Source organism: Motacilla alba, chromosome 2, assembly GCF_015832195.1.
Source record: "Motacilla alba alba isolate MOTALB_02 chromosome 2, Motacilla_alba_V1.0_pri, whole genome shotgun sequence".
NCBI classification, from domain to species: domain Eukaryota; kingdom Metazoa; phylum Chordata; class Aves; order Passeriformes; family Motacillidae; genus Motacilla; species Motacilla alba.
In genome coordinates this window covers 117,434,849-117,447,408 of record NC_052017.1, presented here as the reverse complement: position 1 = coordinate 117,447,408, position 12,560 = coordinate 117,434,849, and the positions used below count along the sequence as shown (strand labels likewise).

General features: G+C 41.3%; 1 non-coding gene across 1 annotated transcript; it reads left to right on the top strand.

The window, feature by feature from the left end:
* The first annotated feature begins 12,330 nt into the window (after nucleotides 1–12,330).
* TRNAY-GUA lies at nucleotides 12,331–12,420 on the top strand. The gene is given in 2 exon segments: nucleotides 12,331–12,367; nucleotides 12,385–12,420. It is a non-coding gene; the product is annotated as a tRNA-Tyr (tRNA).
* Nucleotides 12,421–12,560: the final 140 nt, after the last annotated feature.

Below are 12,560 nucleotides of genomic sequence, written 5' to 3'. Positions count from 1 at the left end.
AGGAATCTCCTGGATCTCTTGCATTTTAGACCAGGTAACCAATGCTTTGGTAGTTTTAACCTTTTCTTTAGGAAAATCTTCCTTGGCTGGAAAAATAATGAGCGAGCAGTGTATATGAGAGAATTTCAAGTTTGAAATAAATTGAAATATTTATTGCCCATCATTCTTATTTCAAGGAAGAATGCTTACTTCTTTCATGCCTTTCTGGTAAGACTGCAGAAGTTTGTGTGCCTTTTACTGTGTAAAGAGGAAGGCTTGGTTTAGTTTTGACACACTTCCCATTTCAGCAGTAATTTGACATTTTCCTTCTTATCTAAATAGACACAGAAACAGATAATAGCTTTGTTTGACTCACCATTAGTGTCATCTCGGGCCCACTCAAGTCGTGTTGACCAGAACCCTCCAGTTCCTAAAAGAAGATGGTCTCATAGGACTGGTAAAATGGTGTCAGCCACAAGATCTGCTGGTGTGAATTCTGGAAGGCAGGATATTAATATTATACAGGGATTAATATTATGCATATTTCTTTGCAGTGTTCTTATCTCACGTAGCTTTTTCATGCATTTAATATCAGTGGTTTTGAGAAAGATAGATAGCTCCTGATACTCTCAAGTGAAGCTAAACTTCATCTATGTGCCAGTGAGATGTGTGACTGTGCAGGAGAAGTGAAATAAAGAACACTGAAGTGTAAGTTGGAACAGATGTTTCATTTGGTTGCTGGCAGTGGGTGCAAATGCAAGTGGAGACAAATCTGTGTGCCTGTCCAAGATGCGCCAGTGTGCTTGTTAGAATTCCCTGTTAGAGTCAGGAAAATGCTGGTAGGGTACAAGGGCAGGGAAGACTTTGGCTCATTGTGGGTGAGAAGATGTGTCAGTAGGACTTCTCAAATGTCAAGAATGGTGCCCTTTTCTTGAAAAGTAAAGGCAACCAACCCAAATTCTTGCTACCAAATTGCCTGTGGAAAGAGGTTGTGGTTTTGAGTACCCACTTTGATTACTTTCTTGTCTGAAGGCCAAGGATCTTCTATGCTGTGTCTCACGGCAAAGAAGGCACATTGTTAGAAAATCCTAAATGTTACTATGGCTTACTATGTATAACCCAAAGAAAAGATGATAGCTAGAAATACAGGCCTAGTACAAAAATAAAAAAGGGAATGAACTAGATTGCTGATGAGCATATGGGAAGAACAGATCAGTTTTCCAAGACTTGGGAGAACAGATCAGTTTTCCAAGACTTTTACTACTTCAAATGGCTGGCTGCTTAGTTGACTTTTTGATAGTGCTGTTTCTCTCTTAATTGTTTGCATTTCAGCGAGGGAAAATAAATAGCAGACTTTCAAATGAAATCAAAGAAGTGTATTTGGGATGTCTTCCCTGTTGTAATCACAGAACAGCTGTGTGCAGTGTTGGCTTTGTGAATTCCATATAGTTTACTAGTCTTGTGCTGGCTGCAAAATACAAGCTAGACGTTGCCTCTGACAGAGTGCTTTAGCAGTGTCACAGAGGCGCAGTGCCACAGGGCTGTGTGCTAACAACCCTGCAAGGCCAAAATACTTGATTTACACTCTTTCATAAAGCAGAATCTGTTGTCATTGTCACAGGGTTAGTGGAATTGCTTGCTACTTTTTCAATGCGCTGAAAATGCCAGGTAACAAAATTCTTGGTATGTTTACAGTTGGGAGAGTGATGCTCGATCTGAGTTGTATGGAAAATGAATGATTTAAGAAGATGCCACTGTTATCTCTACATTTGTTTGGCTCCTATTTTTAAATATCAGAATCTACATGCTTTTGTAAAATAATAATAATATGAATATGAAGTTAATCTTTTTTGTTAAAAAAGCCACAATAGGGAGTGGTTTCTTTGTTTTGCTTGTGGATATCAGTTTAGTTTCATGAAGAAGTTGCTTAAGATCTTTAGAATGCAGGATTCCCTCTGAGCCCTTATGCCTGTGGTTGAGCAATAAAAGGTTGAAACAAGAGTGGTATTTTCAGAGTTATTTTATGTTTGATGAGGATTATTGCCAAGAAATGAAAGAGTGCACTTTTAGGAGGGAATGCTATTTAAAATGTATAAATAGGAATTAAAATAGTGTATATATTTAGAAAAAAAAATCTTTTTAAAAAGTAAGTGCTTTACATGTTGAATTAAAAATAAATTAGAATAGAAACTATACCATCTTCACAGTACTGGCTGTTATCCAGCAAGGTTTGGTTTGTTCTACTTGTGATTGCTGTACTAATTATATTTGATTTTTTTATCAGTAATGTAACAATAGTGTATTATAACAGTATATAGTGTACTATATTACACTTCACTGTACAGTATTTGGAATTTTCTTTGATTGCTATATTAAAACTATAAGTTGAAACATCTGCTTTGGTTTTTTAAGGTGTAATTTTTATCTAGCCTTTCACACATTAGCTTGTTTAATTAATGCTGATTTGCCTATAAAATGAGTCAGTTGAAAATGTATTAATTTCTGCATTTTGCATATAAATTGCCTTATACTTGCATACATGAATACTAGTACAGGAGTTGAAAAACTGATACAATTCTTAGAAAAGTAAAATCTGATGTTACCCGTTTTCCTTTAGTAATGGTTCTTTTTCAAAATAATTTTTTTTGAGAGAAAAGCTCTTTAAGAAAAAAGTTGGGTTTTTTGACCTCATGCCTAATCTAAATATTTCATTGAACACATAGGACCTTTGAATCTGAGAGATTTCTAAACCATGTATGTTTCCTATATTTGAGACCAAAATTCAAGACCTGAATATTTTTTTTTCAAAGACGTCATGAAGAAGATGTAGAAAAATGCTGACCAAGTCAGCATTTAAGATACCTTGCAATCTGTAATTTGAAACGTTGGTCAAAGTCTATTTCAAAGCAAAATTTTAATGCGTGCATGTAATATTCAAGTATGAATAGTACAATTTGGAAGAACTATGCTTGAAAATTTGGCAATACTCAAAAATGAACATATTGACAACTATCTAAATTATCTCTATGCTTTTCCCACCAGCTACATGTGGTACTTTGTTTCACAAACTGCCTTTAATCAAGACTTCTGAGCCTAGAAACAAGCCATAAAACCCATCAGCAACTCTTGTGTTACTTCTTCCTGTATTTACTGAAAGGCCTTAATTCCAAGTGTGCTAGCATTAAAGCATTCTTTAGAATGATGGGTGTAAATACACTGTTAATTTTGATTGCATGTCATATCGTGAAGAATTGAAAATTATCCTTCAGAAGATTTGTATTTCAAAAGCTTAAATGATTAATGCTAAGCTAGAAATTTACTCATCTTTATTAATACAGTACCTATCATCTTAGCCAAAACCAGTACTGAATGTATGAAGCTACAAAGTTAAGTGTGCTTTCATAGTGTTTTCATTTTACTTCTGCACTTAATTGTACAATCTTAATATCTGTCTAAATTTTTATTTTGGATTGGAGTTGTTGGGTTTGGGTTGCTATTTTTTGTTTGTTTGGTTTGTCTTGTTTTTTTTCTTACGGATGTCCACAGTAAATCTGTTGTAACTTCTCTGTAAAACCCCATCTTCCTGTCACCATAAAACTCTCAAAATACAATCTTATCCCTAGGGCCAGGGTGAGAGTGAACCTTGGATATTCATCATGTGCAGCGAGTTATGGAAGGTGTTTTTGGTATTACAAAGTCAATTCAAACACCTTGTACTGTCTGTAGAAGTTAATTGAAATCATGTTGCTTTGCTTGATGTAGAGGCTTTGATATATGTTGGCTTCCACTGGTTTGTGTAGTTTTGAGTATTTATTACTCAGAAATGGATAAAGAAAAGTAGGTGGTTAGATTCACAGTAACTTGATGGCCAAGCTGACATTGCAGAAACCCTGTTGCTGCAGCTGGTTTGAAATGGATTATTTGGATTTGAATTACTTAAATTGATGTATACTGGGTTGTTCTGAACATCTGTTAACACAGAGGAATTAGGCTTCAGTGTAAGCATGACCTCTCTTGCAGTAACTTGCAGGCACTTTAAGAGGTTTCAGAAAAGACTATTATTCTTTGTTCTGTTACTGAAAAACATTGATTATGAGATAGCTGCACAGACTTATGCTTGGACTTTATCCACCTCTGTTTTTAAAAGACTGCCTAATTTTGTTTTCTGCTGGAAATAATACTTCTAGTGGCTTGTCTTGCTGGTTGCAAATCTAATTTCACTTCTAAAGTGATCCTGTAGGTCTGGACTGGGTCTGTGCTGTTTGGAAACTCGTATTCAATAAGTGAAAAATTAAAAGAAAGATGGCAGATGGAAGGAAGTTACTAGAAATTATAAGAAGGTTTAAATGGTGCTGTGGTTCTTATTAGCCAACAGTCTGTAGAGTCTGGCTGGATGAAAAGCACAGTCACTTCTTACAAACCCACAAGGCATACTTCAAGCAACTTCTTTCAGAATAAGAAAACTTGATTTATTGACTACTTTGTCAAGTCAGTGTATAAGATTTTCTGTAAAATGAAGTTTCTTTTAGATTGTCACATTGTTGTATAAATGTAGAGCAATACTTGGCAGACTCTACCTCCTGATCTTAAATTCTCCTTTCCCACATGCATTTGTACCACCTCTGGGAATCCTCAAGAGGTCTTCTGACACTGGGCTGTCTTTCTTGTTTGCTTTTCATCTGTCTCTTGAACTTTTATTTTTTATCCTTTTTACCACAGATATTTTTGCAAGTTTATTGTCCTCTATTCATACTGTGCTTCTTAGAAACAGTAAGAGGCAACAAATAATCAAATTTCACGCTAATTAGACTGACATGTAAGAAAACCTTATTACAAGCACAGAAACCTTATATGGCACAAAAAAGAACAGAGGGAGATTCCTGGGAGATGGGAGTACTTACCTGCATATCAGGAAGGGAAGAAGATGCATAAGGATTTATCAGTGTCTGTAAAAATTCACGTTGTTGTTTGGTAGGCAACCATGTTTTATGTTGTTCCATCTCCGTGGTGGAACTTTGGAAGCTGCAGTGGCTCACTCCAAATCTGGGGATTTCCCTGAGATCTGCCCTTCTTTTCTACCAGGAGCAGAAACTGCCAAATATATATGTTTCAATCCCGTGGGAGAGAAGGGGTGAGACCTTACCACACATTGCCCCGTGATGATGTAGGTTTTGTGGCAGTGAGAAAAAAAGCCAAAACACACAGAAAAGGCAAGAGCCTAACCTAAATGGGGGGGAATGAAATAACTCTTATTTCTATTTGCATGCTCAAATCTTCCCAAGCATTGCTCAGTGCATACCAAATCCTACATCTGATCACTGCACATACAAGAACACTACTTCTTTCTTCACTGTGTCTTTCTTAGCCCTTCCTGGCTTCCTAAGACAGATGCTGGAAATAGCAATTATTTTTGCAGGCAGCAAAGAGGGATGCAGAAAATAAAGGTCAAGAGTACCTGCTTCTTTTGGCTTTCAAAACAAGAAAAGTCAAGGCACAGTACAATGGAAAAAACTAAATGCCACTATTTATTTCTTTGTTCCCTCTGTTCTTCCTAACTGTAACCACTTCTTTACCCTGCCACATTGACCAACATTTGTTTTGTTTATTTTCTTCCCTGCATTTGAGGTCAGCTGAGCTAGCCCATTCCCTCCTTAGTCTGACAACTTTGGACTCTCAGGTCTCTGTTAAGTCAGCAGCCCAAAAATTCCCAGTTATCTATTGCCACTGTGAAAAGAATATTATTTAACATTTTGTTATTTTATTATTTAACATTTTGTTTCTTTCCAACCCTAACCCTGAGGTTCTACATTGTAAACTCTCATAAACTCCCATCTTTTCACGAACTCAAAAAATACATTTACAGTAACTGAAGACCTTTCATGTACATCTGTTCTGCCTGGAGAAGTGGAGCCAGGATGGAGGTATGCAGTCTTTTGTATGTGTAAGCTCTTCCCTTCCCTCTTCCCTTCCCTTCCCTTCCTGGAATTCTGCAGGGCATGGGAGCAACACTGCCTTGGATAAAGAGGCAAACTACTCTTATGCAAGCAGCAGGGGCAGCACCTCTGGGAGTGATGGTTGTGATCCTGGCAGATTTGTCTGTGTGGTTCCTATTTTTGTAATTAGTGTTGGGAGTCTTGTTGCTAGTTTGGAAAGCTGGCAATCAAAACACTGTTCTTTTTATAAAGTAGTTTTAATTTTTGGATAGAAAGCTAAGCAAGTGCTTTTCCTGTATCACCAGGATACTATTGAATTTTGGCTGAATCTAGCTCAGGCAGTTGCCAGGACACTGTTACTGCTGCCTGCCTGTCAGTTGGCTCAGTCTGGCTCTGATAGCTTTAGTCTCTTTCTTTAAGAGTAATTGTTTACTCCTTTGATAAATATTGATAAGTTGAGAGTTGATAAATATCTAAAATTTAAGTTGACTTCTCTTGCATTTCTAGTGATGTCTTGCTAGGATGTAATTCTAAAACCATGGGGTAATGCTGACACCTGATTAACAGGTGACTTGCATATGTCCCCTTTTGTCTCCAAAGTTGTAAATATGTGGGTGAAATACTTGTTTTAAAATATTTTCATACTTGACCTGAACTACTAAAATTATTTCTCCATAATTTCCAAAATAAACAAATGGCATTTGAGAAATTAGAAAGGTTGTTATCTGAGATTAATATTATAATCTAATCTTGCAGTGGTATCATTACTTATTATTGTGAGAGTTGATAGCAAGATGATAGGTAATGTCTAGGTATAAACTTAGGAATGTTTTTCCCTCTTTCATTGATTCAAGGCTGTTCCACTTTCAGCCCCTAAAAAGTAGTATTTACCTGTACAGTGCCTCATTTAAGTGAATGCTCATGCCATTGGAACTATAGGGGATGTGGTTGCCAAATTAAATTTGTCTCTTCAAAGGGATGCTGTCAATCAGTCTAGCTGGCCCTGTACTTTGCACAGCAGATGAGGTGAGGCTTAGGGCTTGGTTTTGAAGTGACAGCATCCATCTGAGCTGTTCAGTGACACCATTCCCTTGCACTCTGTACAAGAGGATCCTAGTGTCGGTCTCTGCCAGGGCTATATCCTTGGAGCTGCTTTACTGGTTTTCTGAGCCTGGGAACTGTGGTTGTTTTTTTCAGTCCAAGGCTTGATTTCAAGGCCACCTCAGAATTCTTTCAATAGTTGTACAGCCTCCTTGATAAGCTGATATCGGCTGCTTTGGAAACATGCAAGATGTTTTGTGTGCATGATTGTCAGGAAGGTTAATACACCAGAATAAATTCTGAGCCCATCCACATACACTAGATTATTTTGGTATTTTTGTGATATGGTAGCCTTTAAGCCTTTTGTTTCCACCCTCCCTACTCCAGCATGAATACTGTTAATACAATGAAGTAAAATTCATTAAATCACAAAGTACATGCAATTCTTCTGTGTTTGAACACAGGCTAATTGAATGAGGCAAAGGTAACAGTATTTCTTCCCCTCTGCAAGGGGCTGTGTAAACAGGTTGAGTCAAAGTGCCCAGAACTTCCTAACTCTTCTGAGTGAAGGGGCTGATCCTTTAAGACTTAACATTTTAGGAGAGTGTTCTAAGAAGCATTTAGAAAGAATTCCAACAAAATCAGATCAGCCATGAACAGAATATTATCCTTCAGAATCTTTGATACCAAGCAGATGGGGAAAAAAAAAAGAAAAGAATAAAACAAGGCTAAGTATGACTGAAGGCACATAGAAAGTTGAAATTATTCTGAACTGCAGCTTCCCTGAACTGGCTGTGACATGACTGGAGTACAGATGACAAGCTGGAATCTTCAGTACCGAGACATAGAACAGATGCAGATAATAAGGTGCTGTCATATGAAAAACTGTTTTAATTTAAAAGAGTATCTGGTGCATATTCTTGTGCTCTTCATTGGGAATTTCTCCAAACATGAGGAGGAAGCTCAACCCCACCAGGATGATGCAAGCAAGAACACCTTGGCTGCTGAATGCTGGTGCTGTGACATTGAATGGAGACCAAGTCAAGCAGCTGGGGATAAACTTGATGGATACACGTGGTTTGATTGACATATTTATTTGGTGTTTCAGCCAGTGCTGAGCTCTGAAGATTGCAGTGATTGAAAAAACTGATGATAAAGCACTGAAAACTACTAAAAGGAAAGTACCTGGTAAAATATCTGTGAAGTCACCTACACTGAGCTTTTTCTTTATTTTACAATCATCAAGTGTTTCTTTTACTTTATAAATCTTAGTTCTGTGAGGCCAGCAGCAATTGGCTAGGAAATTGTTTGCTGAGGAAATAAGCCTCTTGTTTTCCACAATTAAAAAAACTGATTCTTGAGTTTACTTTGTAGGAATTTTTCTAGATTCTTCTCTCATACTAAGAAATCAGTTGCCTGCCTTGTTGATAATTTGTGCTGAGAATCATCATCACAAAGACTCTGGGTTCCTCTGCTGTAAGGTTGCCAAACAACCTACAGAGAGAATATTTAGGACAGACTGATTATTCTTAACTTCAAGTCAGTGATGTTAAGCCCTGTGCCTTCTAGGGATCATCCATGCTTTATTGTCCAGAGAAATGTTAAATTCTTAAATTGGCTGCTGGAATTCACAATGAGATTCCAATGCATAGCAGCAAAGAATGACAGACTTCTGTATGTGACTTCAGAGTTTTTCTATCATTTCTGTGTGGCAATAGGCAGTGGGATCATGACTGGTATTTTTTATTCACTAAAGGAAAGGCTTTGTCAGGAAAGAGATGGAACTCTCACCAAATTGGAACAGTAAAAAATAGTATACATATAGACTTAATATATGGCCATATAGTGTGGTACCTTCATACCACTGCAGCTTGGTGACATTTTTTGAAGAATCAGTGTTGCACGGGAAGGGATCTGTTGCCCAGCAGGAACAATCTGTTGTTAGTTAAGGTCATAATGAACGCCTAATAGAAGTTTTCCCCCTGCAGATCAGCAGGAAACTAAACAAGAAGGAATAAATAATGGAACAAATGGTAGGACCACCACTCTCTCTTCCAGGGCACTTTGCCCTCTGAATTATCAGGGTAAGAGCAAGTGTCCCTGTCTATGGAAATGTGTTGACCACTGCCATTAGTACTTGGGCAACACTATAAAACCCAAGCAAAATTCAAATGCCAACAGCTGATTCAAGTGTTTGGTTTTGGTTTGTCAGGAGACCCGAAGAACAGTTCTAAGGTAATGGGAAAGTGGCAAAAAATGCTACTGGAAGTATGTCCACTGTGATTCAAGGTCTGTGATCTATGATTTGCCTCCTCCTGCCACTCTGAACCTGCAGCAATGTGTTTGCACCTGGTCATGTTCTTTGGGTCTAGGCTGGAGCTGGGCTCTCCATTGTCACAAGGGAGTCGTGGGCAGGGCAAACCAAGGCAGAAAGCAGTTCTTACACCACGGGACTCAGATATTACTGGCTGGTGAGTGTCCCATCAGAATCCTATGAAACTCAGTCTGGTGGCTTGTAGGCCATTTCAGCTTGGATGGGATGGGAGGGGACAGCCCAAGTCCTGCTACAGAGACAGTGTCTGTTTGTGCCTACGTTCTTATAAGGTCTCTGAAGAGAGTAGTAGACCTCTGGCTTGGTTTTATCAAGTTATTAGATGATAAGAGACAGAGAGACAGGACTGCATCTCCATACTTTTTTTTTAATCATGTAGGAGCAAAAGAAACTCAAAACATTAGACCTTGTCACACAGGACAGAAAGAAGATAGAAAAAAAAAAAAGAAAAAAAAGAAGTGAGGCATGTATGTGCTTACTGGTGTACTCCAAAGAGAATGTTTACTGGATGTCATAACAAACTACATCTTTAGGCTATTAGTCCTTTTAACAACAGGTCCATCAGTGCTAATTATTTTAGCAATTTGCTTCAGCTAATGCTTTCAGGATCTATTTCCTGCAAATTAGGAACACACGTGTTACTGTGGGAATATACAAGAAGGCACCTATTTAGACAATAATATTTTTATTTCAGGCTTCTTTCACTGTGAATTAAATATAAATGAGTGCTAAAAGATGCCATTTCATACTGTATGAGGCTGATGACACAAATCCTGTCTCAGGATGGTTTTTATTACTTTTTCATTACAGCTTTTGTAGTTCAAAGACTCCTGTCAGAGCTTTGATGTGGGGAAACCTGCTGCGTTGTCATCTCCGGATACTAAAAGTGCATCGCAGGGAATGTAGGTTGGTGCTGAAGACCTATTAGCAAAGACTACAAATAAAACCCTCAAGGATTTAAATTTATTTGTAAAAAGATGCAACGCTACTAGTTCGCCCTTGTAACGGTGGGTTTTTTGGTGGGGTTTTTGGTGGGGTTTTTGGTGGGGTTTTGGTGGGGTTTTGCCCTCCCGTGCCGTGGGGGCTGTGCCGCCGCCTGTAGTTCCCGCACGCCCGCGCAGGGGGCGCTGCGAGCCCGGCGTTCCCGCCCGCAGGCACCGGGAGCACTGCCGGTGCTGCGGGGATGCACCGGGAACCCTGCCGGTGCTGCGGGGATGCACCGGGAACCCTGCCGGTGCTGCGGGGATGTACAGACTCCACACACGGCTTAGTTTATTCGGATAACTTCTGTGTATTCCATCCTGGAGGACAACAGACTGCCCACGAGGCAGCGGTGCGCCCGGGTGCCCAAGAAGGCCAGTGGTACCCTGGGGTGCATTAGGAAGAGTATTGCCAGCAGGAGATCCTGCCCCTCTACTGGTGGGGCCACCTCTGGAGTGCTGTTCTGGGCTCTTCAAGACAAGAGAGACAAGGAGCTTCTGCAGCAGGTCCAGCGGAGGGCTGCAAAGATGATTAAGGGAGTGGAGCACCTCTCTTTAAATACAATTTAAAGCCTAACTGGAACATCTCATGCAGTGACAGGACAAAGGGGAATGGATTCAAACTGAAAGAAAGTAAGTTGAGATATTTGGGAAAAATGATCACCCTTTACTAAGGGTGGTAAAGCACTGGAACAGGTTGCCTGGAGAACTTGTGGATGGCCCCATCCCTGAAAGTGTTCCAGGCCAAACTGGATGGGGCTTTGAGCAACTTGGTCCAGTGGAAGGTGTCTCTGCCCATTACATGGGGGCTGGAACTCGATGATCTTTAAGGTCACTTCCAACCCCAATCGTTCTATAGTTCCAGCTAAAGACTTGTGTTGGGAAATACGTAGAACACACAGAGTTCAGCTGGAATGTAGCTTTTACTTCACAATGGTGACAGCTTCAGGAGGTCATTGCCTCTGTGGTGGTGGTTGTTAGGAAATTTCCTTAAGTAAGCCATAGAAAAAAAAAAGGTTTTGGAAAGAAGATGATGGATAAGAAACCATCTGCTGTTTTTGGTGATTTCTTTGGACCACTGAAGTAAAAATCACATTGCAATTAATAAAAAATGATGGTTAGTCTCTGTGACGGATGTGAGCACTCCAGTGTCAAGTGAACACCATGACTGAGCACCGTTAAACGCTACCCTTTTGGTGTTTTTTTGACTGTGCAGCTGCCAACACCTGTCTTTAAAGCAGGTACTCCCACCTTGTTCTCCTAGGAGCTGTGTGGAGTCCACGTGTCCATCAGCACAGCCACACAAGGATGCGGTGTCATGTTTTTTTCACCAGAAAGGAAGTTGTAGCCAGGTGGGGTTCAGCTTCTTCCAGGCATCTAGTGACCAGAAACCTAGGCTTAAGCTGTGCCAGGGGAAGTTTAGGTTAGACATTAGGAATTTCTTCACGGAAAGGATGACTTAACATTGGAATGGGCTGCCCAGGGAGGCAGCGTAGTCGCCGCCCGTGGAGGTATTCAAGGAAGGACTGGATTTGGCACTCAGCGCCGTGACGCAGTTGACGGTGGTGCTGTCATACGTTGGACTCGGTGATTTGAGAGGTCTTTTCCAACCTGATTCTATTTGGGGGTGGCCTCTCCCCGACAGACCCGTGCCGTGGTCGGAGCAGGAGCCCCGTAAGAGCGCTGGCCGATGGGTCTCGTCCAAGAGATGAGGGCTTCCCTCTCCTCAAGCACGCGAGCAACGATCGGACGCGGGTTTTTCGGCAAGGGAGGGAAGCGGGAAGCGCTGCCCTCGTCCGCCGGGACAGCTCGCCGCGGCGCGGGAGCGTGAGGAGCCGAGAGCGCCGCGCCCCCTGCGGTGACCGACCCGCGGGCAGCAGGGCCCGGGCTGCGGGAGCCGCCGCCGCGCGTTTGGGCCGCTCGCAGTTCCGTGTGTCCGTCCCGAGCGCGTCTCCGTACTCCGGCTGCTCTCGAGAAGGGAATTCCAGCTCCAGTTACGGCGCACAGCACCAGCGGCACCCGGGAAAAGGATTTATACGGAGGAGCGGAGGGCTCCGTTCAGCTCCCTTCGATAGCTCAGCTGGTAGAGCGGAGGACTGTAGAGGCGCGGCCCGCGGGAATCCTTAGGTCGCTGGTTCGATTCCGGCTCGAAGGAGACGCTCGGTTTTGCCGCGCGGGGCGGCCCCGCCGTTACTTTCTCACCCTTTTGCCGTCGGGAGCCGCCGCCGTTGCCGCCGGCGCGGGGGCGGCTCGCGGGCGCTCGCGGCGGGGCGTTGCGGGGCCGCCCCGCTCCCC